General features: G+C 45.7%; 1 pseudogene; it reads right to left on the bottom strand.

Moving 5' to 3' along the window:
• Positions 1-2,716: 2,716 nt before the first annotated feature.
• Positions 2,717-15,441, bottom strand: part of LOC123162069 (tryptophan decarboxylase 1-like) — a 14,325-nt pseudogene continuing 1,600 nt past the window's right edge.

The raw sequence follows: 15,441 nt of genomic DNA, 5'->3' as shown, positions 1-15,441 counted from the left end.
CAACCGTCTGACTCTCCCTTTTGGAAGGGTCTTATGAGGACAAAGAATGCCATCTTCAATAGGAGAAAATTCATTGTAGGAAATGGACATGGTACTAGGTTTTGGGAAGATACCTAGTTGGGTGATACCCCACTAGCCTTGAAGTACCCTTCTCTATATAACATCATACAACACAAAGATGTTTCTGTTTCTACGGTGTCGGGGTCTGTTCCTCTTAACATTTGTCCAGACGATCGCTAATAGGTGAACGATAGGATAGATGGCTGCATTTCATGCGCGGGTTGATGGAGGTTAACCTTTCTGATGCAACAGACTCCTTTCATTGGGAATTTTCTGTGATAGGTGTCTTCTTGGTTAAGTTTATGTATACAAACTTGATAAGCACCAGGATAGTCCAAAGGTCGATTCACATTTGGAAAATTAAGGTGCCCTTGAAAATCAAGGTGTTTATGTGGTTTATGCATAAGGGCGTCATTTGGACAAAGGATAACTTGACAAAGCGTAGCTGGGAAGGTAGTAATGTTGTTGCTTTTGTGATGAGGATGAAACATTAGAACATCTGTTTCTACTTTGCCCACTTGCTAAGTTACTGTGGTGGACCATTCATGTAGCCTTTGACGTGACTCCGCCCATCTCGGTGACACCGTTATTTGAGACTTGGTTAACTGGGAGCCTAAAACTGGGGCACACATTTGAGTAGAAGTGTTAGCATTACTTTGGGCCATTTGGAATTGTTGGAATGATGTTTCCTTTAACAGACAAACCATCACATATTTTTCTGCAGGTTACCTTCAGGGCGTTGTCTTGGGTCCGTATGTGGTCCTTACTCAGCCATGTGGACCACAGGGAGCATATGGATAATGGGTGCAACCGATGGAATATGCTTGCACAGTATACATACAAGTGGTTTGGATGATCGTCCAACAATAGGATAAGTATTTAGTCATCTAAACCTATTTTCGCAGGTTGTGACATATCATTTTTGTTTGAGGTTTGTAAGACTTTTTGTGACCTTGTTTGGGACCTGGATTTTTTTATAATTTGGTTGTGTGCATAAAGAGATGCAGAGGCCGGGGGTATTCCTCCTTTCCGAAAAAGGAACTCATGTGCGCATTAAAATTGTATAACTTTCTGTTTCCTGAACTTTGAACACATTTAGACGGATAAACTTAATACAACCATTATTATATGTGTTATAACACTTGACATTCAAAATTTCCATATTAAAAACACCTTTTACATTTGTTAACTAAAAACCTACATTCAAATTTGTGTTATAAGATTCAACATAAAAAAAATGTCCTTACTACAAAGAGACAATAAGTCAAAGTTGCGAGTTCTTGGAACACAACAAGCCATTAGAAGTACAAACAAGAAAAATAAGATTGAAGACATAGCAAGATTATCCAAAAGTTGTAGGAACATCAATCTTCAATACAGATGCAAGATATAGGAGCACCTAACTTCTACCACCAAAGTTTCGGATGAAGATGAAAGATACACGAGCAGATAACTTATACCGCCAAACTATTTGATATACCTCTGCTTTTGTTGTTACTATCATAGACAACCCTTACTCGATGAGAACATAATCTTTCTATCCCTTTTTCTCTACAGCATTCGTGATCAAACAGAAGTAGTACTTCAATATCGGAGATGCATGGACAAGAAGAATAGAGTGAATGTGTTTTCATCAATGCTACAGTTTCACTAAAACACTTACATCACGCGCACTTCATAGAAATATCTGTAGCCTCCATAGTGGTCCCATAGAATCACACATACTACCTTCCATTTACGAACACATTACGCATATTTATAAAGCCCTATACAAGGCCAAATAGATGAAATAGACCATTTACAAACACTTTACGCATATTTATAAAGCCATATACAATGTAAAATAGATGAAATAGACAAATTAGGTTCTGAATCATGACGCATATCAATGCTCCACAATCTATGTGACCTCACCCCTCCGGGCCACAAAGGAGTGTATTTCTAAGTAGATTCAGATATTCTTATTTTCGACAACGGGCATCACCATCAACTGCTTTTCCATTAGAGTTGGGCTATAGTTGTATTCTCTTTTTAGGTTGTGTGACCTTAGTATTGAGAATAAACTGCACTTCTGCATCCAATGTTGCGTGCAGTCTTTGGTGCAAATATAGCTCTCCTTACGTGCATCTTGACAACAACTTTGGCCTGCACAAAATTTTCGTAAATTAGCATCAAATGGAGAAGTACTCAACCTGAATGTTCTTCGTATCGTCGAGGCAAAGAGCTTATCTTATGGATCTTATTATTATGAGGTGGTGTGCAACTTTTAGAACCAAAATAGAGTGCGCAACCATGTGCTAGATGGACACTCAGAGGCTCTGAGCGACGTTCAAGCCTAAACAGAAGTGTGCAATAATGCGCTTGGAGGCTCCTAGCAAGCTCGCGGCTAATTTGAATTGTGCTACCTTCATCTCAGGCACCCCCTCCACACTGCCCGCTCGAAGGCTCCAAAGGCCATCCGAGCCTCCTTCAAGCATAGTCAGAGCCTTTTTTGTCCAAATTAGGCTAGATTTAAGCCTTTCGGCGACAATTCAACTCCTTATCTTGTATGGAAAGTCCAATTGCTTCATATATAGAGTATAGTCTATTGTCAATTGTATAACAACGCGCTATCAAAAAAAATTCGCATCTAAAATTTCCTGCAAGTGCACACCACTTATTCCATCGTCATCTTGTTGGTTGTTCTCTTGATGAGCTCTCAAGCACTCCTCACATGGCTCTCTTCTTGCAATGATGACCCCACTGCAGCTCGGAGCACAACCCTATCACCAAACACTGTGTGCGTAATGTACACCTTGCCTGTCTTATTCAGATTCTTCATCAGCACATGGTTGGCCTCATAGGCTTCCTCCTCGGTAATGGTTCCACTGGGCCTTGATCCTGAAGCACACCATGGCAAAGGTCCTAGACACAACGATCTTGAACCACTGATCGGCACGGACGAGTCCTTCAAACATCTTGACCACGGCGACATTGCTGCGGATGTGACCTTAGAGCTTGGCGGTGCCGTAGGTGCGCATGACCATCCACAATTTGAGCCCGCGGAACTGGCGACCCACGCCGGCCTGCATGTCCTTTAGATCGGTGTACCTTGCCGCAGTCAGTGTCATCGTTCTTGAGGTACTCTGGGTTGGTTTCCATGGAGTCACTCAGTCGGTGAGGGTCACGAACGTAGAGGCAGGCACAGTCGAGGCGAGTAAGGAGCCACTTGTGTGGACTGACATTAATGGAGTCCACACGGTCAATGCCGTCAAGGTAGTGGCGGAATTCCGGGCATATGTAGGCGCTGCCAGTGTAGGCAGCGTCGACGTGGACCCATGCACCGAACAATACGGCAACATCGGCGATGTCGCCCAGCGGGTCGACAGAATTGGAGGATATGGTGTCGAACGGGGCGCAAACGTACGTTGGCACGAGGCCATCATCAGCGTCAACCTGCATAGACTGGAGCAGCTTGGCCAGTTTGAGCTCATACTCGTCCTCTGACATGGTAGGGATGGAGCGGATGTTGGCTGGGTCATTGCCGGCAAGGCGACACGTCTTGAAGAAGGTGAAGTGGATCTGGTCAGCGGCATAGGCTGCCAAACATGTCATGTAGGACACACCTAGCCGCTCTGATGCAGTGCAGCGTCACAGGCGGCAATGAGGGTGACCAACATAGCCTTAATGGTGGTGTCGAAGATTATAGTACCGCTGGTGCCATGACTACCAGTGCCAATGCGATTCATGAATTTGGCCGGCAGGCGAAGGAGCTGCGCAAGCCAGTCAACACTAGTAGAAAACAGGGCTTCCTTTGGGGCCAGATAAGCCCGTTATTCCTGGTTCAGTTATGAACCCGGGCCCCATGGGCCCATTGGTCCTGGTTCGTGAGGACAGGGGGCCTGCCGGGCCTCGTGGGGGCATTGGTCCCGGTTCGTCTGGCCCCTTTGGTCCCGGTTGGTGGGACGAACCGAGACAAATGGGCCTCGCTCCTGGCCCACCACCATTGGTCCCGGTTGGTGGCTTGAACCAGGACCAAAGGCGGGTCTTTAGTACCGGTTCAAGCCATGAACCGGGACCAATGATGTGCCTATATATACCCCCTCGCGTAAGAGCAGAGCTCACTGCTCTGTTTTTTCTGGCCGGCGAGGGGAGAGGGCTTTGTGGTGCTCTAGCTCACCTCCTATGCACACGAGGTGTTCGATGGAATGCCCGAGCCACACTACTTAAGCTTTCTCCTCTCCAAGCTCGACCTCCAAACTCCATTTTCCTCAATATTTGTCTAGGTTTAGCGGTCCGTCACGTCCCGTCCCCGTCTTCACCGTTGTAGATCACCCGCGCCGATCTCGTCGCCGGCACCACCGTGGTGAGCCTCTTATTCTTATCTTCTTTCTGAAAGAAAAAAATTCTTACTTGTATGTTTAGATAGATACTTGTATAATTTTCTTACTTTTATTATTGCTTCTTATTATATAGTTCGATGGTTTTGGTATCCGCCCCCGTCGGCCCTCGTCCTGTCTATGATTCGGATGTGGTATATATTATCTTTATAACTATTTGGTTTATTTATTGTTTACGATAACAATGCCGACCAACGTGACATAGATTTTATTTATCTAGGAGGTATGTGAACGGGAAATTCCAACCGACCCTATTGTCGAGAGGTTAAATTTAGTTGAAGAAGAAAACAATTCTTGAAGGAAGAAATAAAAAAAATGAGGAGGAGAAAATGATATTGGAGTTGCATGTTGCGGTTGTCGTCGATGATCACAAGATCAAGATGGATGCAATGCGCTTGAAGATTAGAAAGGTTAGAAAATATGCCATTCATACGGAGGGTTGGTATCATTATGCGGTTGGATCAATTGTTACCTTGGTTGAGATTATGATCGCATTTGTTTTCGCATTAAAATGTTTTACATAGTTTCAATGTATGGTTTAATTAATTAGATGCTCTAGAGAGCTATATGTTGTTAGATGAGAACTATGTATGTACTTTGGTTTTAATGTGATGATGACTTCTATTAATTTGGTCACTTAATTATCTATTCATGATGTTCTGTAATGGTTTTTGACACACTTAATTATATAGAATGCATGCAGATGAACCGGCAATGGATGTACGGTGACAGACACACCTCCGAGTACATTAAGGGCGTTCATAATTTTCTCGAAGTGGCTGAGGCAAACAAGCAGAATGGTTTTATGTGTTGTCCATGCCCTATTTGTGCGAATACGAAGTCTTACTCTGACTCGAAAAGCATTCACACCCACCTGCTTTATAAGGGTTTCATGCCACACTATAATGTTTGGACCAAGCACGGAGAAATAGGGGTTATGATGGAAGACAACGAAGAAGAAGAGGACGATGACAACTATGTGCCCCTGAATTCGGTGATGCTGCAACGGGTGAAGCTGTTGAAGATCACAAGGAACCAGACGATGTGCCCGATGACGATCTCCGCCGGGTCATTGTTGATGCAAGGAGACACTGGGAAAGTCAAAAGGAGAAGCTCAAGTTCAATCGCATGTTAGAGGATCACAAATACCCCAATTGCGAAGATGGCAACACAAAGCTCGGTACCATACTAGAATTGCTGCAGTGGAAGGAAGAGAATGATGTGTCTGACAAAGTATTTGAGAAGCTACCGAAAATATTGAAGAAGAAGCTTCCAAAGGATAACGAATTCCGCAACAGTACGTATGCAGCAAAGAAGGTTGTATGCCCTCTAGGATTCGAGGTGCAGAAGATACATGCATGCCCTAATGACTACATCCTGTACCGTGGTGCGTACGAGGATTTGAACGCATGCCCGGTATGCGGTGCATTGCGGTATAAGATCAGACGAGATGACCCTGGTGATATTGACGGCGAGCGTCCCCGGAAGAAGGTTCCTGCTAAGGTGATGTGGTATGCTCCTATAATACCACAGTTGAAACGCCTGTTCAGAAACAAAGAGCATGCCAAGTTGATGCGATGGCACAGTGAGGATCGTAAGAAAGACGAGAAGTTGAGAGCACCCGCTGACGAGTCGGAGTGGAGAAAAATCGAGAGAAAGTACAGGGCTGAGTTTACAGGTGACCTAAGGAACGTATGGTTTGGTTTAAGCGCGGATGGCATTAATCCTTTCGGGGAGCAGATCAGCAATCACAGCACCTGGCCCGCGACTCTATGTATGTATAACCTTCCTCCTTGGATGTGCATGAAGCGGAAGTTCATTATGATGCCAGTTCTCATCCAAGGCCCTAAGCAACCAGCAACGACATTGATGTGTACCTAAGGCCATTAGTTGAAGAACTTTTACAGCTGTGGAATGGAAACGGTGTACGTGTGTGGGATGAGCACAAACAGGAGGAATTTAACCTGCACGCGTTGCTGTTTGTAACCATCAATGATTGGCCCGCTCTCAGTAACCTTTCAGGACAGACAAACAAGGGATACCACGCATGCACGCACTGTTTAGCTGACACCGAAAGTATATACCTGGACAAATGCAGGAAGAATGTGTACCTGGGCCATCGTCGATTTCTTCCGACCAACCATCAATGTCGAAAGAAAGGCAAGCATTTCAAAGGCGAGGCAGATCACCGGAAGAAGCCCGCCATGCGTACCGGTGATCACGTACTTGCTATGGTCAATGATTTACACGTAATCTTGGAAAGGGTCCCGCGGACTATCTGTTCCGAATGACGCTGAGGGACGCGCACCCATGTGGAAGAAGAAATCTATATTTTGGGACCTACCCTACTGGAAAGACCTAGAGGTCCGCTCTTCAATCGACGTGATGCACGTGACGAAGAACCTTTGCGTGAACCTGCTAGGCTTCTTGGGCGTGTATGGGAAGACAAAAGATACACCGGAGGCACGGGAGGACCTGCAACGTTTGCACGAAAAAGACGGCATGCCTCCAAAGCAGTATGAAGGTCCTGCCAGCTACGCTCTTACCAAAGAAGAGAAGGAAATCTTCTTTGAATGCCTGCTCAGTATGAAGGTCCCGTCTGGCTTCTCGTCGAATATAAAGGGAATAATAAATATGCCAGAGAAAAAGTTCCAGAACCTAAAGTCTCATGACTGCCACGTGATTATGACGCAACTGCTTCCGGTTGCATTGAGGGGGCTTCTACCGGAAAACGTCCGATTAGCCATTGTGAAGCTATGTGCATTCCTCAATGCAATCTCTCAGAAGGTGATCGATCCAGAAATCATACCAAGCTAAGGAGTGATGTGGCGCAATGTCTTGTCAGTTTCGAGCTGGTGTTCCCACCATCCTTCTTCAATATCATGACGCACGTCCTAGTTCATCTAGTCGACAAGATTGTCATTCTTGGCCCCGTATTTCTACACAATATATTCCCCTTTGAGAGGTTCATGGGAGTCCTAAAGAAATATGTCCGTAACCGCGCAAGGCCAGAAGGAAGCATCTCCATGGGCCATCAAACAGAGGATGTCATTGGATTTTGTGTTGACTTCATTCCTGGCCTTAATAAGATTGGTCTCCCTAAATCGCAGTATGAGGGGAGACTCACTGGAAAATGCACGCTTGGAGGGGATTCAATAATATGTAGGGACGGGCATTCTTGGTGACAGTACACAGTTCTATAGAACTCTACCTTGGTGACCCCGTATGTCGATGAACACAAGAACAGTCTGCGCTCCAAACACCCAGAGCAGTGTGACGACTGGATTACATGTGAATACATCAGGACTTTCGGCAGTTGGTTGGAAACATGTCTCAGAGGTGACAACGCTGTTTGTGATGAGCTGTACTCGTTGTCCAGGGGACCATCTTTGACTGTATTGACTTACAAAGGATACGAGATAAATGGGAATACATTTTACAGGATCGCCCAAGATCAAAAGAGCACCAACCAAAACAACGGTGTCCGCTTTGATGCAGTAATCAAGAGGGGAAAGGACACATATTATGGTTACATAGTGGACATATGGGAACTTGACTACGGACATGATTTTAAGGTCCCTTTGTTTAAGTGCAAATGGGTCAATCTGTCAGGAGGTGGGGTACAGGTAGACCCACAGTACGGAATGACAACAGTGGATCTGAACAATCTTGGGTACATAGACGAACCGTTCGTCCTAGCCAATGATGTGGCGCAGGTTTTCTATGTGAAGGACATGTCTACCAAACCAAGAAAAAGAAAAGATAAGGAAGCGAACACATCATACGATGAGCCAAAGCATCGCATAGTTTTTTCGGAAAAAGAGACATCGCGGGAGTGGAGGGCAAGACAGACATATCCGAAAATTATGAAAAGTTTTATGAAATTCCTCCCTTCAAAGTCAAGGCTGACCCAACCACCCGGTTAAACGATGAAGATTATCCATGGTTACGGCGCAATAAGCAAAGGACAGAAGCGAAGAAAAAGTGAATACTTTCTCTCCATGGCTATTATGATGATGCCTTTGATCTAGAATATCACTGGAGTTCCATGTGAAGAAATGAAATGCCTGTTGTAACAGACGAGTTTTGTTCCGAAACCTTGATACCTCAAAACAAATAGTCAATTTTTGACATGAAGTGCATCCAGTTTTTGCCGTAACCCTCTCAACTTTTTAGCACATGCTATGTGGGTGAAATGATGATGTCATTCCAACTTTCATCTTTTTCAGAGTTCATTTGAAATGCTTTTCAATTTCAGGGTCATTTAGCTCAAAGAATGAACAAATATAAAAAAGAATAAACTAGAAAACTTTTATGAAACTCTAATAGCAAAAATACTAAACTAAAACAATGAACTAGAAAACTTTAATGAAACTCTAATAGAAAAAAGAATGAACTAGAAAACTTTAATGAAACTCTAATAGCTAAAGGAATCAACCAAAAAGCTTTTATAAACCTCTAGTATTATTGAAACTAAAATTATATAAAATTTATGGAACTAAAATTATCAAAGTATTTTCTGTTCAAAACATTAAAAGCAAAAAAAATTCATAAATAAATAAAAAAGCAAAAAAGGAAAGAAAATAAATAAGTAGAAAGAAAATAAAATAAATAAGTAGAAACAAAATAAGCTTTAATAAATAAGTAGAAACAAAAAAATTAATAAAGTAAAATAAATAAACTTTCATAAAACAAATAAAATAGCAATAGTAAGTAGAAACAAAATAAATTAAATAAAGAAAAAAAGTGCCACCTAATGGGCCACCATGGCATGGCCTGAATACGACTAGAAACCAAATCATGGGCCAGGATTGCCCTCAACAGGCCCAGTAGGCCCACAGGCACACTGTGACATGTTAGACCCGAAAGCCTGCAGTTGAGAGGAGCTCGAGAGGGTGGGCGCAGCAGCGCTTATAAACCACTCTCGAGCTCTCTCAACTAGCAAGGTGGGACTAAACTTTTGACGCGGGCAGCACAAGGCCTTTGGTCCCGGTTGGTGGCACCAACCGGGACTAAAGGGGAGCATTGGTCCCGGTCCGTGGCACCAACGAGGACCAATGCCCCCTTTAGTCCCTGTTGGTGCCACCAGCCGGGACCAAAGGCCTCTGCTTCCCGCCCTTTGGGCTGCTGAAAAGAGACCTTTGGTCCCGGTTGGTGGCACCAACCGGGCCTAAAGGGGTGCATTGGTCCCGGTTGGTTCCACGAACTGGGACCAATGCTTCGCCTATATAAGCAACACTTACCAAAATCTAGTTCAGTTTCTTCAATCCCGCCGACGACGCCGTCAGGCTGCCCCTCTGCCCCACCGTCGCCGTCGCTGCCTGCGCCCTGCGCCGTCACCACCCCGCGCTGCCCCGACGCCGTCGCCGCGCGCCACCCCGCGTCGTCACCGTCCCGACTACGTCGCCATCACCTCCCCGCGCCGCCCTGACGCCGTCGCCGCCCCGCGTTGCCCCGACGCCGTCGCCGCCCCGATGCCGTCATCGCCCCGCGCCACCGCTGCCCCGACTCCGTTAGCGTCACATCCCCGCGCCGTCCTGACGCCGTCGCCGCCCCGCGTCGCACCAACGCCGTTGCCGCCCCGACGCCATCACCGCCCCGCGCCACCGCTGCCCCGACGCCGTCGCTGCGCCGCCCCATGGTCCGGCGGCCTTCCTTTTTTTTCATATATGTGATGATGTTGATATGTTTTTTTTATATGATGTTTTTTTGTGCATATGATGTTTTTTTCATATAATGTTTTTTCTCATATATGTATTAATTTTTTTATTTAGGTTGTTAATTAGTAGATATCGATTTTAGGTTAGTGTAGAGGAAAAAGTAAAATAAGGAAAAGGAAGAAAAGAGGAAGAAGGGAGAAGGATGAAAAAAAAAGGAATGGAAAAAGGAAAATAAGAAGAGGAAGAAGGAGAAGAAGAAAGGAGAAGAAGAAGACAGGAAGAAGAGGAGAAATAAATAAGAAGAGAAAATAAGAAAAAGAAAAGAGGAGAAGAAGAAAGGAATAGAAGAGAAGAAGAAACAATAGAGAAGAAGAAAGGAATAGAAGAGAAGAAGAAAAAATAGAGTAACTATTTTTTTCTTCTTCTCTTCTATTCCTTTCTTCTTCTCCTCTTTTCTTCTTCTTTTTCTTCTTCGATCTTCTCCTCTTTTTTTCTTCTTCTTCCTCTTCTTATTTTTTATCGGGTATGTCGTTGTCGATATACCACCTCCCCGATAACTTCGACCTGAGGGGGGGCGTCGATATACCCCCTCCCCGATAACTTCGACATGATGAGGGTGGAGGGGTTCGAGGGGTCGAGGGTTCGAGGGTCGAGTGTTCGAGGGTTCTAGGGTTCAAGGGTCGAGGGTTCGAGAGTCGAAGGTCGAGGGTCGTCGAAGGGCCGAGGGTTCGAGGGTCGAAGGTCGTCGAGGGGTCAAGGGTTCGAGGGTCGAGGATCGCCGAGGGGTCGAGAGGTTGCCCAGTGTCAAAGTATTGAAGAAATCCATGGCTTCATCATTAGCCGGAAGTAAACCGGGCATGATGGTACGAAGTTCTCCAAAGTTATTCTGGAACGGAGTCCCGGATAGGATAATCCGCCTTTTGGTACAAATTTCAGCAAAGGCCTTCCAAATAGCGATATTCAGAAGGCTCTTGCTGTACTTTGTACCAAAAAGCGAATTATCCTATCTGGGATTCCGTTCCAAAATAACTTTGGAGAGCTTTGTACCATCATGCGCCTGTTACTTTCGCCTAATGATGAAGACATGGTTTTGTTGAATCCTTTGACACTAGACAAACGTGACATGAGGGGATCGAGGGTTGGGAACTAGGGTAGAGGGTCGTGGATCACCGAGCGGTCGATGGTCGTGAACTAGGGTAGAGGGTCGAGGGTCGCCAAGGGGTCGAAGGTCGAGGGTCGTCGAGGGGTCGATATACCCCCTCTCCGATAACTTCGACATGAGGGGGGTCGATATACCCCCTCCCCGATAACATTTTTTTCTATGTATATGTCGTCGTTGTCGATATACCCCCTCTCCGATAACTTCGACCTGAGGAGGGGTCGATATACCCCCTCCCCGATAACATTTTTTTCTATGTATATGTCGTCGTTGTCGATATACCCCCTCCCCGATAACTTCGATATATCCATCTCTCATGTTTGTATATTAATTGCCAAGTTGTAATATTTGTAGAAACTATGGATCATCAAAGAGACTTCGAACAAGAAGAGATACTGGGGGACATAATCCATGGCGGAGGTGATGCCTTGTTGTTTCTCAACGACCTCGAAGAGGGTCTGGAAGGAGCAGAAGGAGGCAGTGATCAAACAATGGAGGAGGAAAGTCATGATCGTGATGGTGGCTTCGGCGACCGTGATGATGGCTCCGGTGACCGAACGGAGTCGGGATCAGCTGTTGCAAAGTCCGGCAAGGTATATATATATATTAATTAAGCCTGTGCTGACTAGCTAATTGATGCATTCATTGTTTTGGTATGTACATATATTAACTCTTCTTTCTTCTTTTATAGCCCTCCGGATCAAGCAAAACTTCGGTAATGAAACAAGGCCCGAAGAAAAAGTTACGCCCGGATGAAATGGTCACGATCACAGAAATCGCGCACGATGGCCAACCGATTAAACCCCTCCAGACCAAGGAAGCATTTTCTGCTCAATGCAGGGTTCTTGTTAGGGACATGATCCCGATCAGCATCGAGCTATGGAATCAGCCTAAGAAGGAAGAGCTTCAGGTTTCTTTTGTCGAAGATAGACAGAAAGATGATCTTTGGAAAGTGATGAATGTAAATTTCACCCTACCGGAATAGGAGGATCTGGAGAAGACAGTTCGAGCCATTGATCAAGTCTCATACTCTCAAGAAGATGGCAGGCCTATTCAGGAGGTGGAAGAATGAGTTGAAAGCAACGTATGTCGACCAAGACAAGACTCCAGAATTCACCGGCCGATTTGAGAAGATAAGAGATCACTCGCCCGCATTTGTGGCCAACAGGACATCAGAGAGGAGTAAGAAGATGTCAGCGATTAACAAGATAAATGTTGCAAAGATGGAGCATCACCATCGCACGGGGTCAGGTGGCTACCTCAAAGCCAGGCCATTGTGGGACAAGGATGATTGCTAAAGGGGTCGAGCAAGAGACATTGCACTGGCCAGACCATTCAAGGACTTGGTTCTTCGGGGTTGGGGGAACTTTGGACCCTGAAACAGGGAAGTGCTGCTGGACAGACGAGCAACTTGCAACACCCATCACGAAGCTTTAGAAAGCAATCAACGAAGTGCAGGAAGGGACGTTTGTTCCCGACAGCGAGAACGATGAGCTCACAAGGGCCCTCGGGAATCCTGAGCACCCTCGACGAACACGAGGCACTCCAGGCTCTGTTGCGTGGAAGGTTGGGTTTCCCGACGCAGGCGATTACAAAACCCAAGAGAGGAGGAGGAAAGTGGAGCAAAGCGAACTGTAGGAGCTTAAGGCAAGGGTACGAAAGCTAGAGGAACGACAAGATGTTGAGAACCAGCAGCTGCGAGATCTTGCCCAAGACGCTACCCCAGAAGCTACCCCGCCATCTCAGCAGAGAATCAGCGTGGCTTCCACCGAGCTCGTTCAGCAACCTGACTTGACGGGTCCTAGCTACCCTGTGGCTTTTATCACGGATTCATACCAGTGCCACCTTATGATGCAATGGCTTCAACTCAAAGTCAAGGCGGTTGTCGGCTCTGTGTTCCCTTCTTCACCCAGAGCAACTTTTCACTACTGTCCGATTCCACAAGGCTATGCTGTTGTGATGGTGGATGAAATAACGGAGGGATTTGAGGAGCTCCAGCTTGAGCACCCTACAGGTGATGGAGAGACTCAGCTCGGTCTTGCTATGAAGACTCCGTGTCTATGGCGGAAGGAGAACATCAACCTTCTGAACTTCAGCGCTCCGGCGAGTCAGCTGGGCACTCCGCCTCCTCCACCTCCTCCTCCTCCGGTGAGTGATCAGGGCACTCCGCCTCCTGCTCTGGCGCGTGAGGGCGTCAGTACTCCGCCTGCTCCAGCGCGTCCGAGCAGCCCGCCTCCTCCTTCGCTGCCTCGTAAGCGACGGCGGAACACAGATGTCGCCGCTCCGGCTGCTCCTGCGCGTCGTAGCAGTCCGCCTCCGGCTGCTCCGCCTCTTAAGCAACGAAAGAAGACAGCCGCACCCGCTCTGGCTGCTCCGGCGTCTAGCAGTACAGCCAGAGGCGGGAGGCAATACAGATACGGTCCATCATCTCTCAAGCCTCTAGACAAGTTACCATACGAGAGGAGCGATGAGGAAAACCAGAAGATCTCTGAAGGCCAAGTGAATGAATTCTTTCAATCGATAAAAGCTAAGATACATCCACCTCTGGCGGAGAAGATAGATCCGGTGAAAGCGAAGCGCACTTTGGATGCCCTGCAGCGACCACCACCACCTCCGCCGCAATCCAACCATGACCACATCATTGAAATGACATATAAGGAAGCGGAGAGGTCGGGAAGTACTTGCACTGATCAAAGGCTAGTAGAACGAAGAAAAGGGAAAAAAATTCCCCAACTCAGCGAACAAGCGAAGCAATCGTGCCCCCCGCTCAATGTGGCTAGCAATATCGTCGCTAATCTTCCGGGGATGCTGCCCGGTACCAATCCTGGAGATTACATGCTCGACGGCGATGCACTTTTTGAAACAATGGAGGTGGACAATTTAAGATTCCAGCAAGGGAAGCCTCTCGTCAGACCTGGTACTTCCCTAACAACGATGATGCGAAGATTCCATGATTGGTACATGGACATGTGCAGGAAGTCTGGCAAAAATACTTTGACGCTGAGAGTTAAAGAGGAGCACGACCTCGTTGGAATTGATCTATTGTCTATTCCATATGAGGAGTTCTTCCAGTTTTTCAATCAAAAGGCCCTCGATAAAACAATCATCACTTGCTACTGTCTGTAAGTACTACTTCTCTGTAATTAATTAAGTCTCTATATATAGCTCAGCTCTTTCATTGCATGTATATATAATTATCCTCACTCTATTATGCAGACTGAAGATCGCCGAATTGAAGAAAATGCAAGTAGGTGATATTGGGTTCATTAACACAAATCTCATGGATGAATGGAATGTTAAACATGATCCCAAAGACCCCGAGGCCAACTTGCTACGATTGTTACTTCTAAATCAAAACAAAGCTACAATACTCTTTCCTTACGAATACAAGTGAGTGTTACTGTCTTGTGCATATCCAGTTTCCCTTATTACTCGAGGTTTTAGTAATGTAATTGATGAGTTATGCATGCGTGCGCAGCTTCCACTTTATTCTGCTAGAAATTAAGCTTGAGCAAGGATTAGTAACCGTCATAGACTGCAAACGAAAAAATCCGGAGGAGTATGCGACCATGACTAAAATGCTCGAGAAGTAAGTTCAATCGATCATTATTGCACCATATCGGCAACTTTGTTCATTTCCTGGTATCAAGTAATTGTTTTCTTTGTCTGGCAAGGTTTGGAAAAAGTTCACCGCACAAGCTCTGGGACTGCTGGCGCAGCTGCGATTTAACCACCCGAAAGTAAGTACTAGGTAGTAGCTAGTTCCGCGCATCTCCCATTGATTCTAGCTAGTTTCATCAATAACATTTAGCTGCTTGCGTATGAGTTTGATTGACCTCTATTTCTTGTAAGGTGGTTGTGGCAGGAACCTGGGAATGATTTCTGTGGATACTACATTTGCGAGTTCATCCGGCACACCACCTGTGAGCGGGGCTACTCTAAACAACAATATGAAGTGCGTAAGCAATAATATTCACAATTTTATTTTATTACCATCATTTGTGTTGAGTTGCATTCATATATATGTATTGACCCCCTTCTTCAAATTAGATGTGGCAGATGCGGGATGAACTCCTACCACAAGATCGCATACGAGCAATTCAAGAGGAATTGGAGGGATTCTTTCTTGACCACGTCATCAAGAAAGACGGAGAATACCATGTGGAAGTTGAGTTCAAATATT

The sequence above is a fragment of the Triticum aestivum genome, chromosome 1D, assembly GCF_018294505.1.
Source record: "Triticum aestivum cultivar Chinese Spring chromosome 1D, IWGSC CS RefSeq v2.1, whole genome shotgun sequence".
Classification (NCBI taxonomy): domain Eukaryota; kingdom Viridiplantae; phylum Streptophyta; class Magnoliopsida; order Poales; family Poaceae; genus Triticum; species Triticum aestivum.
Note: the sequence above shows the minus strand (reverse complement) of the source record. Positions and strands in the feature narration are given on the sequence as shown.